The sequence below is a fragment of the Bos javanicus genome, chromosome 5 (genome assembly GCF_032452875.1).
Source record: "Bos javanicus breed banteng chromosome 5, ARS-OSU_banteng_1.0, whole genome shotgun sequence".
NCBI lineage: Eukaryota > Metazoa > Chordata > Mammalia > Artiodactyla > Bovidae > Bos > Bos javanicus.
The window spans coordinates 43,519,696-43,540,391 of NC_083872.1; the positions used below are offsets into that span (position 1 = coordinate 43,519,696).

Sequence of the window (20,696 nt, forward strand, 5' to 3'; positions counted from 1 at the left end):
TGCTTCAAATCCATTACAGAAAGGTCTAAGGTCCTGACTCAAGTAACTGGTGCATATTATTTATAATGTGATTTACATGTGAAATGTCAAAAGTTCAGCGATCTCTTTTTCTATTATTTTCCCCCATTCTAAGTTGCTTAACATATTCCATTTTCTCACTCATCCTTTAATGTCTGCTGACTCAGTCTAAAAATTACTTATGAGCTGGCGCTGTCAAACAAAACCAGACCCAAATGATGTTTTGCTTTTTACCCTTTCACACATTTTGCCCACCTCCCCAACACTCCACCTCTGGCAACCACCAATCTAACCTCTGAATCTATAAACTTGGTTCTTTGTTGTTTTTGTTGTTTATATGTGTTGATATATTTAGATATAATTCCACATGTAAGTAAAATCATATGACACATATACAGACATTTGTTTTTCTCTGACTTATTTCACTTAGCATAATACCCTCAAGGTCCATTCATGTTGTCTAAAAAGGCAAGATTTTGTGTTTTTTATGGATGAATAGTGTTCCACTATATAGTCTATGTAACTTATATATATATATAAAATCACAGTTTCTCTAGCTACTCCAATTTTTGGACACAGGCTGCTGCCATGTCTTGGCTATTGTAAATAATGCTGTAATAAACATGCCAGATGCATACATCTTTTCAACTTAGTGTCTTCATTTTCATCAGATAAATACCCAGGAGTGAAACTGTTGGATCATATGATAGTTCTAACCTTAATTTTTTGAGGAAATATTTCCATACTATTTCCACAGTGACTTCATACTGTTTCCATAGTGGTTGCACTAATTTACACTCCCCTCAACAGTACACAAACAGTTTTGGTTCCAATCCCAAAAAAGGGCAATGCCAAAGAGTGTTCAAACTACTGCACAACTGCACTCGTCTCACACGCTAGCAAAGTAAAGTTCCAAATTCTCCAAGCAAGGCTTCAACAGTATGTGAACCTTTCCCTTCTCCACATCTTCACCAATACTTATTATTTTTGTCTCTTTGATTTATTCTGACAGGTATGAGGTGATATTTCACTGTGCTTTTGATTTGCATTTCCCTGATGATGAGTGATGTTGAGCATCTTTTCATGTACCTCCCAAATGATCTTAATTTACACAAAAAGTCAGCTAATAAAAAGGAACACATTTGAGTCAGTTATAATGAAGTGGATGAAACTGGATCCTATTATATAGAGTGAAGTAAGTCAGAAAGAGAAAGACAAATACTGTATGTGCTCAGTTACTTCAGTCGTGTCTGACTCTTTGCAATTGATGGACTGAACCCTTTGTCCATGGGGTTTTCCAGACAAGAATACTGGAGTGGGCTGCTGTGCCCTCCTCCAGGGGAATACTGTATATTAACGTATATATTGGAGAAGGAAATGGCAACCCACTCCAGTGTTCTTGCCTGGAGAATCCCAGGGGCGGGGGAGCCTGGTGGGCTGCCGTCTATGGGGTCGCACAGAGTAGGACAGGCCTGAAGTGACTTAGCAGCAACGTATATATATATGGAATTTAGAAAGACAGTTACGACGATCTTATATGCAGGGCAGCAAAAGAGACACAGATGTAAAGGACAGACTTTTGGACTCTGTGGGAGAAGGCGGGGGTGGGATGATTGGAGAGAATAGCACTGAAACATGTATATTACCATATGTAAAACAGATGACCAGTGCAAGTTCGATGCATGAAGCAGAACACCCAAAGCCAGTGCTCTGGGATAACCCAGAGGGATAGGGTAGGGAGGGAGGTGGGAGTGGGGTTCAGGATGGGGGGAACACAGGTGTACCCATGGCTGATTCATATTGATGAATGGCAAAAACCATTACAATATTGTAAAGTAATTATCCTTCAATTAAAATAAATAAGTTAATTTTAAAAAAGAAACACTTGTGTAAGTGTACTAGAATCAAAGATTAGAAGCAATAATTATGCATCAACACTCATACTCTCTAACAAAAATTTCACATAGATTAATAAAAAGTCAATTAAAGTCACTATTTGAATTTAGTCATGAAGACCTATGGTGTAGTCTTTGGGTCAGCTTCACCAGGAACAGATAGTGAATAGTTGGATTTAATGCATTTTCTCATTTGAAACCACTGACCACTTTCTTGATAAATTTTGCAAAGTCTTAGCAAGATAGCTTAAAATGTGGGAGTTCTTTTTGCAATTCCAACATTAGTCTCATTCCCATGAAGTAACAATATCTTCCACAAACCATGATATATCATCTTTGGCCACTTAGAAAGAGATATTGGGAATTTTGCTTTCATACAAGAGGTTTACATTTTCAAGGTTTTGGATTGACCAAAAAGTTCGTTCATATTTTTCCATAAAATGGTACAGAAATGCCTGAGGGAACTTTTTGGCCAACCCAATATTTCCATTCATTTCATCCACAGAAAAGTTTGTTCCGTTATACTGGAATAGCAATGCTTCCACTAGAAAATAAAATAATGCAGTAAAATCAGTCCAACTGCCCTCAAGAACATCAGAAGCTTTAGAGTACAAAAGCAGTGCATTTAACAGAAGAAGGCATTCCTGAGGCGCTCTCACTAATCACTGCTCTCATAATTCAAGACCTATTTTCCCAGAAGACTGACAAAGAATGCTGGGTATGTCTCTCCTATCTACAATGCAGTCATCATGTAGCATTAATAAAAATGGTTTGGCAGATTGGCTTTGAAATTACATAATTCTTGCCCTTTTTTGTGCATAGTGTTTCAAATTCTGTAAACAAAGTGAGATTTTTATTGATATTTGATTTCAATTAGAATTTGAACTAAGTGAATGCAGAGTCATTGTAACAATTAGGCAAAAATCATTCCAGCTTGCAGAAGTTACTCCTTTTTCTGAATTCCTGTACCAAAACATTGTCTTCAAGACTTGTGCTACCATTCAGAGGAGTCTGCTCAGTATTACATAGCAGCATGGATAGGAGAGGAGTTTGGGAGAGAATGAATACATGTATATGTATGGCTGAATTCCCTTTGCTCTCCACCTGAAACTATCAAAACAGTGTTAATCTGCTATACTCCAATATAATATAAAAAGTTTTTTTTTTAGAAAAAGACTTCTGCTACCACTGACTTGTGATTTATATTAATGTGTATATCCTTTCTCCTGTAAGACCCTTGACTGTGTCATTGTCTGTTATTCTGCACATAGAAGGTGCTTAGTAACAGCTTCCCACTGATCAAGGGAAAACCATCCCAATTGCAGTCTTGCTATCCATGCAAAATTTCAACAAACTTCAAACCTTCAATGTAAAAAAGTAGAGACCTGGGACCAAAAATAGGGTGCAACACAGTTCGAGTCATATTTTACAGTCTTTGAAATCCCACCTATAGCACTGCCATGGTTCTTTTTTTCAGCTACGAGAGCTCACAGCTGTCAAACTCTCCATCTAAGTGTGTAAGGCAAGTGAAAGCTAAAGCTATCTTGGGAAGACCCTCCTTCCTCCCCTCCTTCTTTTTGATTTATTTATGGCTGCACTGGGTCTTGATTGCTGCTTGTGGGCTTTCTCTAGGTGTGGCGAACTGGGGCTACTCTCTAGCTGCAGTGTGCGGGCTTCTCATTGTGGCGGCTTTTCCTGTTGTCGAGCACAAGCTCTAGGCACACAGCCTTCAGTAACTGCAGCACATGGACTCAGCAGTTGTGGCACATGGGCTCCAGAGCACGCAGGCTTCAACAGTTGTGGTGCATGGGCTTAATTGCTCTGCAGCATGTGGAGTCTTCCCAGACAAGGGATTGAACCCATCCACGTCCCCTGCACTGGCAGGCAGATTCTTAACCACTGGACCACCAGAGAAGTCCCTTCCCTTCCTTCGTACCTTTATTCCTACCTACCTGCCTTCTTACTTTCCTTTCCCCTCTACTTCCCTCCCCTTCTTTCTTGGGTTGTTCCACTCCTGCAGATTTGTACAAAGATGATCTAGATTTTTCATCAAAAGGTGAGTGTATAGTAATGTGAATGTACTTAACACCATGGACTATGTAATTATACATGGCTGAAATAGTTAAAAAAGGGGGAGGTTGGTGGAAGGGGACTTGGATTTTTAATGCTATTTAATTAATTTGCATGTGATTTCCATAATTAATGTGTTTTGCAGCTAATTTTCTAGTAAAATAATTCAGTGAGTATCTTTTCTCTCCTTTTTCTAGACATTATTCTTGAGGTTGAATCCTTTACCACAATACAGGCGTCCCCTCCCCTTACCTGTAGTTTTGCTTTCCATAGTTTCAGTTACCTTGAATCAACTGAGATCTGAAAATATTAAATGGAAAGTCCCAGAAATAAACAATCCACAAGCTTTAAATTGTGTGCTGTGCTGAGTGTCATGGTAGAATCTCTGCCATGAGTAGTCATCCTGCTCTGTCCGACCCATGATGTAAATCATTCCTCTGTCCAGAATATCCTATCTGATAGTCATTTAGTGGCTGTCACGGTTATCAGGTCCACTGTCAGGGTATTGCAGTGCTTGTGTTCGAGTCACTCTATTTTACTCAATAGTAACCCCAAAGCATAAGAGTAGTGACACTTACTGTGTCTAATTTATAATTGTCATAGGTATTACGTATAGGAAAAAACATAGTATACGTAGGGTTCAGTTTGAAGTACTCCCCCACTAGGAGTTTGGAACATATCTGTATAGGGTTCAGTTTGAAGTACTCCCTCACTAGGGGTTTGGAACATATCCCCCACCTGCAGGTAAGAGGCACCACTGTTCTGTACAACTGGGCCAGGAAAACAGGCACAGATGAAGGTGGTTGGAACCATTAAACCTATTTCTGAAACACAGTTTGAGAAACATTTACTAAAAAGAATGAATAAAAGGAGGAAAGAAACAATAATTGGAAATTGCTGGGCCCAGATATTTGCTTTATTTAAAAACTGTTTAGCATTCCACACCTACTAAAGCCCTTGGGGGAAAATTTGATTTTAATATTTCAAATGACAAAACAACATCATTCACTTGAGTTAGCCATGTTGAATTTATAAATGCTTCAAACGCCTTCTTTGAGGTAGAAATATTATATAAAAATGTACCTGGTTTCTTTAAAAATAACTAGTGTCTGTTTCCATTTCACACGGTCCTAAAATGCTCCACGGTCTCCTTCAATGGGAGTGAAGGGTACAGAATATCCTACTTTAGCATAAGGATTATTTTGAAATGAAGGCAACTGAGAGGAATCATATTCAAGGAAAGCTCTCCACACTTTCCCTGTTTGCCTGAAAGCAGGATATAAATTTGTAAAGGTATCCCCCGCCTTTCTCTTCCTGGAAGGACAGAAGTTAATCACTGGAGACAACTCTAGACCCTAATAGCCCAGGGATGGCACCAATGGAATCTATAAAATGAACTTCATTAACTCAGCATTTATCTTCTATTAGCTCCTCAAATATTTACCTCCCTACAATATGCTGCCCTAGAAACTCAAGGTCCTTCTCCTTCATCTTAAAGTGAAGTAGCTCAGTCGTGTCCGACTCTTTGCGGCCCTGTGGATTGTAGCCTACCAGGCTCCTCCCTCCATGGGATTCTCCAGGAAAGAATACTGGAGTGGGTTGCCGTTTCCTTCTCCAGGGGATCTTCCCAACCCAGGGATCGAACCTGGGTCTCCTGCATTGCAGGCAGACACTTTAACCTCTGAGCCACCAGGGAAGCCCAACTTCTCTAATCATTTATGACTTTCTTTTCTTTTTTTTTTAAAGATGCCAAAAGCCCAAGTTCTAACCACCTCTTTGAATCTCATCTCTGAGCGCTCTCTTGTATACACATGGTGCGCATGTTAATAGACTTCTCTGTTTAATCAGTACTTTTTCAGTCTAATTTACAGGGCCCCAGACAATGAACCTCTGGAGTAGGAAATGGCAACCCACTGCAGTATTCTTGCCTAGAAAATTCCATGGGCAGAGGAGCCTGGTGAGCTATAGTTTATGGTGTCTCAAAGAGTCAGACAGTCTGAGCATGCACATATATACAAGAAATGAACCTAAGATGGGTATAAGGAAAAACAGTTTTTCTTCCACTATAGGAAAAACTTATTTCTCTGCAGAGTAATGCTTAAGTCCACATTCAGTTTTAGGTTTTACTGAGATTATCTCTAAATTGTCTTCATGATATAAAGTCTGGCTCTTTCAAACTGGGCAGTTACTGCTTTAATGGAAGGGAATCCCCAGCTCTGCCCCAGCTACCTGCAGTTTTATGAGGCAGACTTCAGATGAGTTATCAAAAATTTTTCCCCAGGGGATTTGGACTTAGAATTCAGCTTTCCATAATTCCATAATAGTGAGACTAAAGGGAAACATTGGAAAAAAAAAAAAAAGAATCATTCTTTTCAGCATTTGCAAACTAGATAAATGGCTTGATGAGATCTGAATATTATGTATTTAAATCAGCATGGTGATGAGGATATAGGCAATAAGCAAAAAAAAAAAAAAAAAGGATGACTACTTCGTATCTGAAGACTTCAAAGAAGTAAGCAAGAGATTTCTTTGGGGTTGTATAGAAATGCTAATGGAGAGCACTTCTATGCCCTGAGGACGGTGCAGACAAATATCATAAAATGAGAGTGAGTGCTGTCTGTGCGTTCCCTTAAAAATACTTTCCTAAGGGTTGGACTTACCCTGAATAGAGCTTTGAAAGTATATTGTGAAAACAGTAGCTAGCATTTATTATGTGCTTACTACCCTCCAGGTATCTGGTAGAATATTTAATCTGACTTCATCCTTAAAATAACCCTGTGCTGGAAGAATTTTTAATTGGAACTTTAGAATCAAAGAAACTGAGGCAAGGAAAAATTGGTTTTCCCAGACTTCCCTGGTGGCCCAATGGCTAAGACTCCACACTCCCAATACAGGGGGCTCGGATTCGGTCCCTGTTCAGGGAACTAGATCCTACATGCCGCAACCAAGACCTCGTACAGCCAAATAAATAAATATTAAAATAAAAATAAAGAAAGAAAGGTTAGTTTTCCCAAGTTTACACAACTTAAAATGACACAATGATTGAAACTCTATCTATTTGAAACTCTTTTAAACCTGTACTATTTACTCCTTGGCCAGCTTTTCTCAAATTGCAATCATCTTGCTTTTTTTTGAAATATAGCTTTCTGAGTTTTAATCCCTGGTTTACTATCAGAATTGGAGGTTGTGTTACTCAGAAATATGCATTTTTAAGAAGCTCTCTAGGGTTGGGGGGACAGTCCTTTGTTCTAATTGGTAAAAAAGCACCCTATAGCCTAGCAACTGACCTAGCGATACCAGACAGGAAGACAAAGATTTGGTGTGTATCATCCTCAATATAAAAAACTGATTCCCTTTGACTTTTTCTCACCAAAGGAGATTTCCACCCCACAATGCTTGTTCTGTTGGCTAAGAGGGAGAAAAAATGTTGACAATCTCTTTTGTTAATGGACTGGAAAATTTCTTAAACTCATCTTAACCAGTTCACATAAAAATCCAAACTGCATTATAATTTACTAACATCATATGATGGTAACAGTCCCCACTGAAAGACAAGACGATCTCCTTCAAAGTGCTTTCTCCATGAAGATCTTATAGGAAACAGAGATCTTTCTAGATTTACAATCACACATACTTCTTATCTGAGCACAGAAATTTCCTTTTCATATGGGCCGCTAGAACGTTAAAATTTTCCCATCTCCAGCAAGACTATGTTGACTTTTTTGGTGCCAATCAGACCTTTCATGCTTTGTCTTATTTTCTTCACACCTTTCTAATTTATCTTGCAAAATTCTGTGAGTCTTTAGAGCACTCATTAAACCTTTCTTAGAACAGGCATGTATCAATTATGTACAGTTACACATCAGGTATACAATAAACATTGGAAATTATTTTAGTTGCCAAGCTTTACCCATATTTTTATGAAAAAGAACATGCTACCTCACTGCTGGAAACTGCACTTAAGTATTTTGATGAAATCTCATTTCAAAGTCTACAAATGCCTCATCATTATCACTATCACAGAATAATTCTGCAGGCATAATGTCAGTTCATATATGCCAGGCCTCTGGTAGAGTGGCATAGCCAAATGACATAAAAAAGGTCATGATTTCATCTTTTGAACCTTTTGAAGAGATTCTATCTATTCCTGCTCTAAATCTTGTTTATTATTGGTAACGTGACCTACTTTAAAAAAAAAATCTGAAACAGATAAAAATAAAAACAAAAAAACTTAAATACAATAAAATCTTTAAACTGACAGTAAAGAACAAGTACAATGTAATTAGGATAGAGATAAAACAGAAATTCCAGGCTAAGAAAAGCTCCTGCCTTAAAGCATAAGTGGAACTTACCTCTCAAGCATCCCAGTGCCCAAGGAAGAAAGAACAGAGATGAGTTACACATTGTCATTATAAAAAAAAAGGAAGTGTGTCAGTTCGCCAGACTGAACTTTTTGCTAGGGCTAACCTCCATAAATTAGGTTGTGTGCATTTTTACACAAAGCAATCTGTACAACGCATTTAAAGGCCCTTAACAGCAGGTTTACAAAGCTGGTTAATGAAACCATGTTAGGGGTTTTCAAATACTGATTTCAAGGTCTCCGTTCTCCTGAGGTTTTAAATAAGTTTCCAGGCGAGGTTGATGATTACTCACATTTGGTAATACCTGACCTAAACATTATTTTACTCCCAGTTTTACTGTAGTATAATATACATACAACAAACCACACACACTTAAAGTACACAATCTGACAAGTTTCACAGTACACACCTGTGAAACCATCGCCAAAATCAAGCTGGTAGATGTATCCCTTGCTGCCAAAGTTTCTTTGTACCGTCTGATAAGCCCTCCCTGTCACTCATACCCACACCTCCTACCAACAATGCTTTTTAAATATCAAATGTATCAGTCTGGTTTTCCAAGTAGTTCAACAAGAGCAAGTCATTCAAGACTGAAATCACTGAAAAGCAGTCTTGGTTATGGGTTGAAAGGAGAGTCTTCTGTCAGGTTAGATTCCTGACATTGAAGTGACAACATATTTTATATCAAATACTGAAGAACCTGACATGTATTCATTCCCAGAGAAGTTTGTCTGCATGGAGTTGGGCTTCAGTGTTTGAAAGTTTTCTATAAAAGTCTCTAATGTATAGACAAATATTCAGTTGATATAACTCCCTGGCAGTTCAGTGGTTAAGACTTGGCCGGGCCCTGGGTTTGATTCCTGGTTGGGGAATTAAGATCCCACAAGTTGCGCAGCATGGCCAAAAATAAATAAATGAATAAAATAAAAACAATCCAAATATTCAGTTGAATTGCCACAGGTGCGAGGTGGCTATGGCACACAAGATTTTCAGGTAGGAACTCTTACTTAATCATTGATACCTAATCTGGAAAACTTTGATGAGGGTATTCTTAAATGTTTCAGTTTGATGCCAGTATTCTTGAATGTTTCTGTTTTCAGCAACATTGAAACTCAAATGTTTCAAGTTTCAGAGCACATGGCTCTATACCCCTGCTTTCTAGAAGACCAAATTAAAATGCACCCCATGAAGACACTGACTTGATCCACTGATTAGTGATTTTTTAAAAAATTGTTTGCTACCTATAGATGTTGAAGATTAGCCAATAAAAACACTGAATTTGGTTTTGGCATAATTGAGCTGTCCTTACTAAGAGTAATTAACCAATGTGTTTATTTAGTTACTGTCTGAAGCAATCATAAGAACTTGGCAAGAGAGGACAGAAGCATGTTAATTGTCCTCTCTTATACAGGATTGTATATCTTCTTATACAATCACAGGAAGGCACCCGAACAGCTGATCCAGAAGCTCTATCAACTTATTGCTATAAATTACAGTAGGAAACGGGGACCAGAATACAGACCCTTTCTAGTATTCTTTAGGGTGATTTGCTGTATGGTGAGCCCATTATTGTCCACTTGTGTTCAGCTATGATATTGTGATATGGGCTTTTTTTTTTTTTTTTTTGGTTGCTCTGTATCTTCCTTCCAGAATGTGGGCTTTCTCTAGCCGCAGGGAGTAGGGAACACTCTCTAGTTCTGGTGCCCAGGTTTCTCATTGTGATGGCTTCTCCTGCTGTGGAGCACGGGCTTCAGTACTTACAGTGCCCGGGCTCTAGAGCACGGGCTCAATAGTTGAGGTGCACAGACTTCGTTGCTTCATGGCACGTGAAAACTTTCCAACCCAGGGATCAAACCCATGTACTGGCAGGTGGATTCTCATCCACTGTACTACCAGGGAAGTCCTGTGATAGGGGCTTTTAAAAGCTTAAGAGGTATTCTATTGACATCATGGCTTTATTCCAGAGATGGCATCTATTAGGGTGAAAGGTCGATTATAGGTCTATAAATGTTATAAACACCCTTATATTTTCTTAGCTGTTTTCTCCAATTAGATGAACTTAGAGGAGTAAATGTTTTATTTATTTTTAATTGGAGGATAATTGCTTTACAATGTTGTGTTAGTTTCTGCCACACAGCAACATGAATCAGCCACAGGTATACATATGTCCCCTCCCTCTTGATCCTCCCTCCCACCCCATCCCACCCTTCTAGGTTGTCTGGAGTAGTAATGTTTTTTTTTTTTTTTAATATTTATTTATTTGACTGCATGGGGTCTTAGATGTGGCATGAGGGATCATCGGTCTTCACTGCAGCATATGGGATTTTTAGTTGCAGCATGTGGGATCTAGTTCCCTGACCAGGAATCGAACCTGGGCTCCCTTCATTGGGAGCTCAGAGTCTTAGTCACTGGACCACCAGGGAAGCCCAATAGTAATGTTTAATTGTATAAGAGTTGTTCCTCAGCTTGCCTATTCTTCATGGAGGAAATTACATCAAGACCCAAACCTGCATTTTTCAGAAAGAAAAATCTGCACTGAGCCTTGGCAGGATATACAGCAAACTGGCAGGTGCAATATTTTGGAGCAATAAAGGGTTACATTAATTATAAATAGGAAAGATTACACTTTAAGTCCACCTTGATGGAGAGTTCTAAGCAATGCTGCAAATATAGCACCATCTTTCAGCATATGAACTTGAGTTAGAAAAACCTGGGCTTAAATATAGGCTTTACAACTTGCTAACTACATGTTCTGAAGAAAAATACTTAATACTTTTGAGTCTTAATTTTTTCACCTGTAAAATGGGTATAATAATATCTATTGTAAAGTGTCCTCCTGAAGAGTAAGTGAGATAATGCACTCGAGGTATATAGGCAGATAGCTGCCTAATAGTGAACATTCAACATTCCATAAGAGGTGGTATCATTAACGACTGTCATTACAAATTTGGGGCACACAACTCAGAAAATGATTTTAAAATGTTGGCAGTAACATATCTTCCACAAATATCTTCTTCAGTCTAAGACTCCCAGGCTGAAGTCATAGCAAACTCTTTTAATCAAATTAGAACTCCTTTTGGTATAGATAACCTCATTTCCCTCAGGCTTCTTTGCCCCTTGTAGTCATCATTCCAGTCCTATACAGACAGGCTTAAAGGTAGCAGTGTGAAGAAAGAGGATAGAGGAAGACTTCTTGGAGGTCCAGAGGTTAAGACTCCGTGATTCCACTGCAGGGGGCAAGGTTTCAATCTCTGGCGGGGGAACTAAAATCCTGCAAGCCATACAGTGAGGTCAAAATAAATTTTAAAAAAAAGAAAGAAAAGAAAGAGAATTCGTTTAACAAGCTAATGATTTCAATTGCCCCGGAAAAGCTCAGGGCTTTGGGGTACTAATACCCACATAGTCAAAAATCCCTATATAATTTTACAGTTAGCCATTCTATCCCAAGTTGCTCATCCATGGATTCAGCCAACTGCAGATAATATGGTACCACAGTATTTATTGAAATAAAATCCACGTATAAGTGGACCTGTGCAGTTCAGACCTGTGTTGTTCAGGGTCAACTATACTTTCCATTCTGGTATATGTATCTTGAATAGAGATATGCAAGGGGAAAAGGTCAGTAACACTAGTTGCTTGATTAGGAACACAAACAGAAGTTATCCCCTAAATTTATCCCAAGCCATCATTTAGCAACATTAAATTATTATAGTGGTTGGGCTTATTTAGCAAACATTTTCCTACTCATTAACGATGATTGTCCCTACAGATGCAACCCAGACAAGTAACTGTCTCAATACAGTTCTTCTAAAGCAGAAGCCTAGGAAAACCATGGCAATCTTGTGCTCCCAGAGTAAAAAGCTTCTTTTAAGTTTTTATTCACACTAGGTAGTAATTATTTTTTGTACATCTGTCTGTTTTCCCAGCCTGAGTTTAAAAACCCTGAAGTCATTAGGGGTAATCCTTGCCTGAGAAAATCTCCCCTGCGTTTTCAAGAAAAAAAGAGGGAATACTGTCAAGACTTGCAAACCAAGAAGATCTTATTACTTTTTGCCTTTAAAAAGGGCAAATCAAGGAATTGATTTTATCCTACATTCAGCTTGGCGTAATTATAAATCCTCTGTTTTTGTTGTTTGTTTTGTTTTTTAAAAAAACTTTTTGTTTTTGTTTTGGGGTGTAGCCAATTAACAATATTGTGACAGTTTCATGTGAACAGTGAAGTATGACTCAGCCATATATATACATGTATCCATTCTCCCCCCAAATTCCCCTCCCATCCAGAATGCCATATAACCTTGAGCAGAGTTCCATGCGCTATGCAGTAGGTCTTTGTTTAGATCCTTTGTGTTGTTCCATTTAAAAAATGGAAAAATAATTTAAACGAGATAGTTTCTAAGGCAGAAACCTAAGACTGCATTCCATTTGCATGAAATCCTTCCCTTTTCCACCCACCTCTGTGAATTGTTCAGGAAGAGTCACCTGTATCCGTGACTGTGACTGCTGGAGAGCATGACGTTCAGCTCCCTGACAAAGGAGGGACGAGCCTGTAAAGTGGATGACGGTTTCGGCCCAGTACTTCCTCTGAGCTTTTCCTACGAAAAGCTGTTCTTTGGGGTAACTTGGCTTGTGGGCCTCTGAATTACCAGGTAAGCTATTTATTTCACACAGAGCTGTGTTTTCTGGCCAGAGTGCTTAAATTTAAGATTTAAACAGAAATAAACTAGAGAAAGGAAGACATCTACATTCTATTTAAGACAAACTATTCCCATAATAGTTCTTTCTTACCTGTGTACCCTACTTTGTAGTTCCAATTTTAAAGTGAAAATCTATACCATTTTTAAAAAATCAGCGTGGGCAAGATGGGTTATTCAATAAATTGTGTTGGGACAATACTGATCATTTGGGGAAAAGGCATTGGTTCTCCATCTTATTCTTTACCAAAAAAGAAAAGAAAAATTCCAGATGGACTGAAAACCATGAATGCTGTAGAAGAACACCTGAATGTTTAAAAATAACATTGGAATGAGAAAAACAAAAAGTCTTTGTAATGGAGTTTTTGATACAAATATGTCCCAAGTATTCTACTGGACTTACTTATACTAAAAAGTTACTAATTGTTTATCAGAAATTAAAATTTAACTGGGTTTCTTGTATTTCAGTTCACTACATTTAGCAACCCTAATTTCTAAGACATGAAATATAGAAACTATTGAGAAAATATGGATGATCCAATTATAGAAATGTATACATTTTGTATAGCCAAAAAACTCCACGAAGACCCATAGGTAAAATAAAAACAACTAGCTAATAAAAATAAATCACTTTTCATAGGAAAAATATACTCAATTCTTTAATAAAAGAACAGGGTAGTGTCATTGGCTAAGATGGCAGAGTAGGAAGACCCTGAGCTCACCTTCTCCCAAAAGCATCCAAAATAACAACTATTTACAGAGCAACAATCATGAGAACAATGTGAAGACGAGCAGAAGTGATTTTCCATGGCTAAAGACATAAAGAAGGAACCACACAAGATGGGTGGGAGGAATGGAGCTGACACATGGTCAAAATCCACAAGCTCGGGTGCTGCTGCTAAGTCGCTTCAGTCGCGTCCGACCCTGTGCGACCCCACAGACGGCAGCCCACCAGGCTCCCCCGTCCCTGGGATTCTCCAGGCAAGAACACTGGAGTGGGCTGCCATTTCCTTCTCCAATGCATGAAAGTGAAAAGTGAGAGTGAAGTCGCTCAGTCGTGTCCGACTCTTAGCGACCCCATGGACTGCAGCCTACCAGGCTCCTCTGTCCATGGGATTTTCCAGGCAAGAGTACTGGAATGGGTTTCCATTTCCTTCTCCGACAAGCTCGGGTAGACAACTCACAAACAGAAAGATAATCACAGTCGCAAAGACTCTTCCCAAAGAGTGAGAGGTCTGAGCACCACACTGAGCTCCCCAGCTTGGGGGTCCTGCACTGAGAAGACAAGCTTCCAGAACATCTGGCAGTGAAGACAGTGGGACTTGACCACAGGAGAGCTGCAGCACTATAGGAAACATAGACTCTGTGCTTAAAGATGCACAAGAAATATCATGCTCTGAGTGCCAGCACAGAGGCAGTGCTTTGAAAGGAGCCTAGAAAAACCCACTTGCTGGTCCTGGAGAGCCTTCTGGAGAAGAAGAAAGCAACTGAACTACCCCTGGGGACCCCGACACTGGTAGGAGACATTTTGGGGAGCTCATTCTACCATGAGGACATTGGTGCTGGTGAGGGCCATTCTGGAGTCTTCCCTAGCCTATTACTGCTAAGGGAGTATGTCCCCACCAGCAGGCCAGGGCAAGCCCCGAGTCCTCCAAAGCAGGATGGCTATCTTATAAGGCAGGGTCTGACAGTCAGTTGGGGTGGGGCTAGCCCCACTTACCACTGCATCCACAGTAGTCAGCCCTATCACAGCAGATGGATATATGTAGCCCAGAGTATAGCTCTGGTGGCTAGATAGGGGTGTGCCTCATTAAACCTCATGGACCTCACAAGACCTCCTAAGACCTCTCTTCCATAGGATAGAATTTCATAGGATCAGAGGATCGAACCTCATGGGACGTCTCTTACATACTGCCATTTTTCCAAATCAGGAAACAACCCACCTACCTGAAAGTGAAAGTTGCTCAGTCGTTCCAACTCTTTGCAACCCATGGACTATACAGTCCATGGAATTTTCCAGGCCAGAATACTGGGGTGGGTAGCCTTTCCCTTCTTCAAGGGATCTTCCCAACCCAGGTCTCCCACATTGCAGGTGGGTTCTTTACCAGCTGAGCCACAATCAGGAAACAACCCACCTACCTAATACATACAAATAAACACAGAGAATGAGGTAAAATGAGGCAACAGAGGAATATGTTCCAAATGCAGGAATAAGATATAACCTCAGAAAAAGAACTTTTAAAAGTGGCAAAAGCAAGCTACAAATATTTAAAGGTAAATATTTAAAGGTAATATGATCATGAGATCAACAAACTCAAGAGAAGGATGGATGAACAAAGTGAGAATTTTAACAAAGGATTAGAAAACATGAAGAACCAAACAAAGCTGAAGAATACAAGAGCTGAAAGAAAAAATACACTAGAAGGAATCCACAGTAGAGTAGATGGTACAGAAGGCTTCCCTGGTGGTTTGGCAGTGAAGAATACACCTGCAGTGCAGGAGACAGAGGTTTGATCCCTGATTTGGAAAGATCCCCTGGAGAAGGAAATGGCAACCCACTCCAGTAATCTTGCTGGTGAAATCCCATGGACAGAGGAGCCTGGGGCATGGGGGCTATAATCCATGCAGTTGCAAAGAGTTGGAAATGACTTAGTGACTAAACAACAACAAAACGATACAGAAGAACAGATCAGTGAGTGACCTGGAAGACAGAGTAGTGAAAATCACCCAAACTGAACAGAAAAAAATAATAATATTTTTTGAAAATGAGGATAGTTTAAGGGACTTCTGGGACAACATCAAGCAAACTAACATTTACATTTTAGGAGTCTTAGAAGGAGAAGAAAGAGAGAAGTGGGGCAAACTTATTTGAAGAAATATTAGCTAAAAACAGCCTTAACTATAAAAGGAAACAAACATCTAAGTACAAGAATCACAAAGTCCCAACAAAAGGAATCCAAAGAAGTTCACGCTAAGAGACACTGTGATTAAAATGGCTAAAAGACAACTTTCTCATACCATAAACTCAAAATGTAAGACCTGAAACCTTAGAACTCCTAGAAGAAATCACAGGCAGTATGCTCTTTGACATGGATCTTAACAACACTTCTTTTGGATAAGGCTTCTCAGGCAAGGGAAACAAAAGAAAAACTAACAAATGGGACTACACCAAACTAAAAAGCTTGTGCACAACAACAAAAAGCCTACTGAATGGGAGACGATATTTGCTAGTGATATATCTGACAAGGGGTTAATATCCAAAATACACAAAGAACTTCTACAACTCAACATCAAAAACAAACAAAAACCCTGATTAAAAAATGGGCAGAGGACTTGAACAGACACTTTTCCAAAGAAAACATGGCCAATAGGCACATGAAAAGATGCTTGACATCATTAATCACCAGGGAAATGCAAACCAAAACCACAATGAGATGTCACGTTGGTAAATCTAAGTAAGTGTTTCCCTGCGTTCTGTGAGCCACTCTAGCAAATCAAGCCTGACGTGGAGGTCATAGAAACCTGATTTGTAGCCAAGTCAGATCCCAAGTATAGTTAAAGCTATGATTTTTTCCAGTAGTCATGTATAGATGGGAGAAGGCAATGGCACCCTACTCCAGTACTCTTGCCTGGAAAATCCCATGGATGGAGGAGCCTGGTAGGCTGCAGTCCATGGGGTCACTAAGAGTCAGGCACGACTGAGCAACTTCACTTTCACTTTTCACTTTCATGTATTGGAGAAGGAAATGGCAACCCACTCTAGTGTTCTTGCCCGGAGAATCCCAGGGGCAGAGGAGCCTGGTGGGCTGCCATCTATGGGGTCGTACAGAGTCGGACATGACTGAAGCAACTTAGCAGCAGCAGCAGCATGTATGGATGTGAGAGTTGGAGCATAAAGAAGGCTGAAATTGTGGAGCTGGAAAGTGCCTTGGACAGCAAGGAGATCAAACCAGTCAATCCCAAAGGAAATCAACCCTGAATATTCATTGGAAGAACTGAAGCTGAAGCTCCAATACTTTGGCCACCTGATGCAAAGAGCCAACTCACTGGAAAAGACCCTGGTGCTGGGAAAGATTGAGGGCAAGAGAAGGGGGTGACAGACGATGGGATGGTTGGATGGCATCACTGACTCAATGGACATGAGTTTGAGCAAACTCCAGGAGATAGTGAAGGACAGGGAAGCCTGGAGTGCTGCAGTTCATGGGGCTGACTTAGAGATTGAACAACAACAACAGAGCCCAGCTAGTGCTAGTGGCAAAGAACCTGCCTGTCAACACGGGAGGCTTAAGAAACGTGGGTTCGATCCTTGGGTTCAGAAGGTCCCCTGGAAGAAGGCATAGCAACCTACTCCAGTATTTTTGCTTGGAGAATCCCATGAACAGAGGAACTGGCGGGCTATGGTCCATAGGGTTGCAAAGAGTTGGACACGACTAAAGCCACTTAGCATGCACACACAGAAACTGTGGGTAACCTAGTTCAGTTCAGTTCAGTTCAGTCACTCAGTTGTGTCTGACTCTTCGCAACCCTAAGAACTGCAACACACCAGGCCTCCCTGTCCATCACCAACTCCTGGAGTTTACCCAAACTCATGTCCATTGAGTTGGTGATGCCATCTAACCATCTCATCCAGACTGGAAAAGGTCAGTTTTCATTCCAATCCCAAAGAAAGGCAATGTCAAAGAATGCTCAAACTACCACCCAGTTGCACTCATCTCACATGCTAGTAAAGTAATACTCAAAATTCTCCAAGCCAGGCTTCAGCAATATGTGAGTTGTGAACTTCCAGATGTTCAAGGTGGTTTTAGAAAAAGCAGAGGAACCAGAGATCAAATTGCCAACATCCAATGGATCATCAAAAAAGCAAGAGTTCCAGAAAAGCATCTATTTCTGCTTTATTGACTATGCCAAAGCCTTTGACTGTGTGGATCACAATAAATTGTGGAAAATTCTGAAAGAGATGGGCATACCAGACCACCTGATCTGCCTCCTGAGAACCTGTATGCAGGTCAGGAAGCAACAGTTAGAACTGGACATGGAACAACAGACTGGTTCCAAATAGGAAAAGGAGCACATCAAGGCTGTATATTGTCACCCTGCTTATTTAACTTATATGCAGAGTACATCATGAGAAATGCTGGGCTGGAAGAAGCACAAGCTGGAATCAAGATTGCCGGGAGAAATATCAATAACCTCAGATATGCAGATGACAGCATACTTATGGCGAAAGTGAAGAAGAACTAAAGAGCCTCTTGATGAAAGTGAAAGAGGAGACTGAAAAAGTAAGACCTACTAATAATTGGTATCTGAAGCGGTGTAGAAGCCATCTGCAATTGAGCCCTTAACCTTTGGGCTCTGACTCTGTCTCCAAGTATATAGTGTCAGAACTGAGTTATTAATAAATTGTAGGACACAGGCTGGTATGGTGGAAAATTGCTTGATGTAAAACCCACATACATTTGGTTGTCAGAAGTGAAATTTTTGTATGAAGAATAAAGGAGACACACAGGAAGGAGACTGAACGGAGATTTTCTATTAAAGCTTCAAACCAAGGCTATACCCAAGTTTCCTAGCTTGGAGAAGTCAATCCACAGAAAACAACAACACAGATTCAAAATCTTTAGAAACTTGGGGCAATTTAAAAGCTTTAGAATTGAAGAGAGGCTCACAGCCATTCATTGTAAAAGATAATTACACTTAATACTATATACAGATTACAATAGTATGTTTCCTATTGCTGCTCTAACAAATTTAGCAGCTTTAAGGAGCCTGGTGGGCTACAGTCCATGGGGTCGCAAAGAGTCAGACTCGACTGAGCGACTTCACTTTCACTTTGGCTTCCCTGGTGGCTCAGATGGTAAAGCGTCTGCCTGCGATGCAGGAGACCCAGGTTCGATCCCTGGGTTGGGAAGATTCCCTGGAAAAGGACATGGCAACCCACTCCATTACTCTTGCCTGGAAAGTCCCATGGACGAAGGAGCCTGGTAGGCTAGAGTCCATGGGGTCGCAAAGAGTCAGACACGACTGAGCGACTTCACTCACTTCAAACAATGCAAATTCATTCTCTTCTAGTTCTGCAGGTTAGAAGTTTGAACTCTGATTCACTGTGCTGAAATGGAGGTGTTAGCAGAGCTGTTCCTTCTGAAGGCTCTGGGGAGAATCTGTTTCTTTGCCTTTTCCAGTTTCTAGAGGTTCCCCGCATTCCTTGGCTCCTGGCCCCTTCTCAGCATCATTCCTATCTCTTGCTTCCATTGTCACATCTTATGCTACTCCTCAGATCTTCCATCTCTCTCTTATAAAGACCCTGTCCATTCAGATCTACCCAGATAATGCAAATAAACCTTTCACCTCAAGATCCTTTACTTAACTGCATCTGTGAAGTCCCTTTTACTATACAAGGTAACATAAGGTAACAAGGTAAGGTACCATAAATCCATGGAGACTAGGATGTGGACATCTTCACATGTATGTGTGCTAAGTCACTTCAGTCGTGCCCAGCTCTTTGTGACCCCATGGACTGTAACCCTTTAGACCCCTCTGTCCATGGCATTCTCCAGGCAAGATACTGGAATGGGTTCCTATGTCCTCATCCAGGGGGTCTTCCTGATCCAGGGATGGAACCCACATCGCTTATGTCTCCTGCACGGGCAGGCGGGTTCTTTACCACTAGTGCCACCTGGGAAGTGCTGTGGATATCTTTGGGGGCCATTATTTAGACAATTACATAAATTTTCTATTCCTTACGCCAATTAGTCATTCAGAATTCAATCATCAACAGAAGGAACTTTTTAAAAAGGCAAGGGAGTACTTCCCTGGAGATTCAATGGTTAAGACTTCAATGCAGGGAGCGTGGGTTCGATTCCTGGTCGGGGAACTAGGATCCCATGTGTCATGTGACACAGTCAAAAAACAAAAGTTGAAAACAAGACAAAAAAACTAAAGAATAAATTCTTTTCTAATATCCCAACTTGAATTATTAGAAAAATCTACTTTTTTCATTTTTTTCAACATTTGCTCTTTCATGACAAAGGCATTTAACATACAAAACACACATGACCAAAGATATTACAAAACACTTCTCTTTCCTTCATCCACACCATTTTCCTGCACTGTTTTCTCCTAGAGTTCCACCACATCCCTCAATACCTGCTGTTCCTAGTCATATCATTAACAGAGGTCCAAAAATTTCAATCCTCCACTTTAATCCTCCCTAAGAAACTGCCTCCTTATTTTTTATAAACTTTATTTTCTCTTAATAATACATTAATATAATACTACATTAACTAATACATTAATAATAATAAAATAATACATCTTTTCTATTTTCCTTTCAATTTTACACTTTATCAAAAGTGTCCAAAAATTCTTGATTCTTCTTTACTCAGTCTTTCATGAAACAATGTCATGAGTAATTCTCTGTATTAATTTTAACTATAATGCCATACCACATTATAAATTTGACCCTCTTGAACATTTTCTCCATTATCTTTCCTTCAAATCTTTTCAAAGCTCTGAATTTTAAAACTGAGGTAGAATTTCCAGAGAAATTCGGAGATAATAAGTGCATAAGTTTAATCATGTCATGTTAATATTGTTGATTTCTGGTCCTTTTGCCTCTATTTTATAAAAACAGTTTCATAATTTTTATCCAACCAATTCTTAAA

General features: G+C 39.8%; 1 protein-coding gene and 2 non-coding genes across 5 annotated transcripts in view; 1 reads left to right on the forward strand and 2 right to left on the reverse strand.

Annotated features, from left to right (window-relative positions):
* KCNMB4 (potassium calcium-activated channel subfamily M regulatory beta subunit 4) overlaps positions 1-20,696 on the reverse strand; it is a 109,438-nt gene that overhangs the window by 30,834 nt on the left and 57,908 nt on the right. The gene's annotated exons all lie outside the window — the stretch shown is intronic.
* On the reverse strand, positions 5,608-5,679 carry TRNAC-GCA (transfer RNA cysteine (anticodon GCA)). Its single transcript has one exon. It is a non-coding gene; the product is annotated as a tRNA-Cys (tRNA).
* On the forward strand, positions 18,872-18,943 carry TRNAR-GCG (transfer RNA arginine (anticodon GCG)). Its single transcript has one exon. It is a non-coding gene; the product is annotated as a tRNA-Arg (tRNA).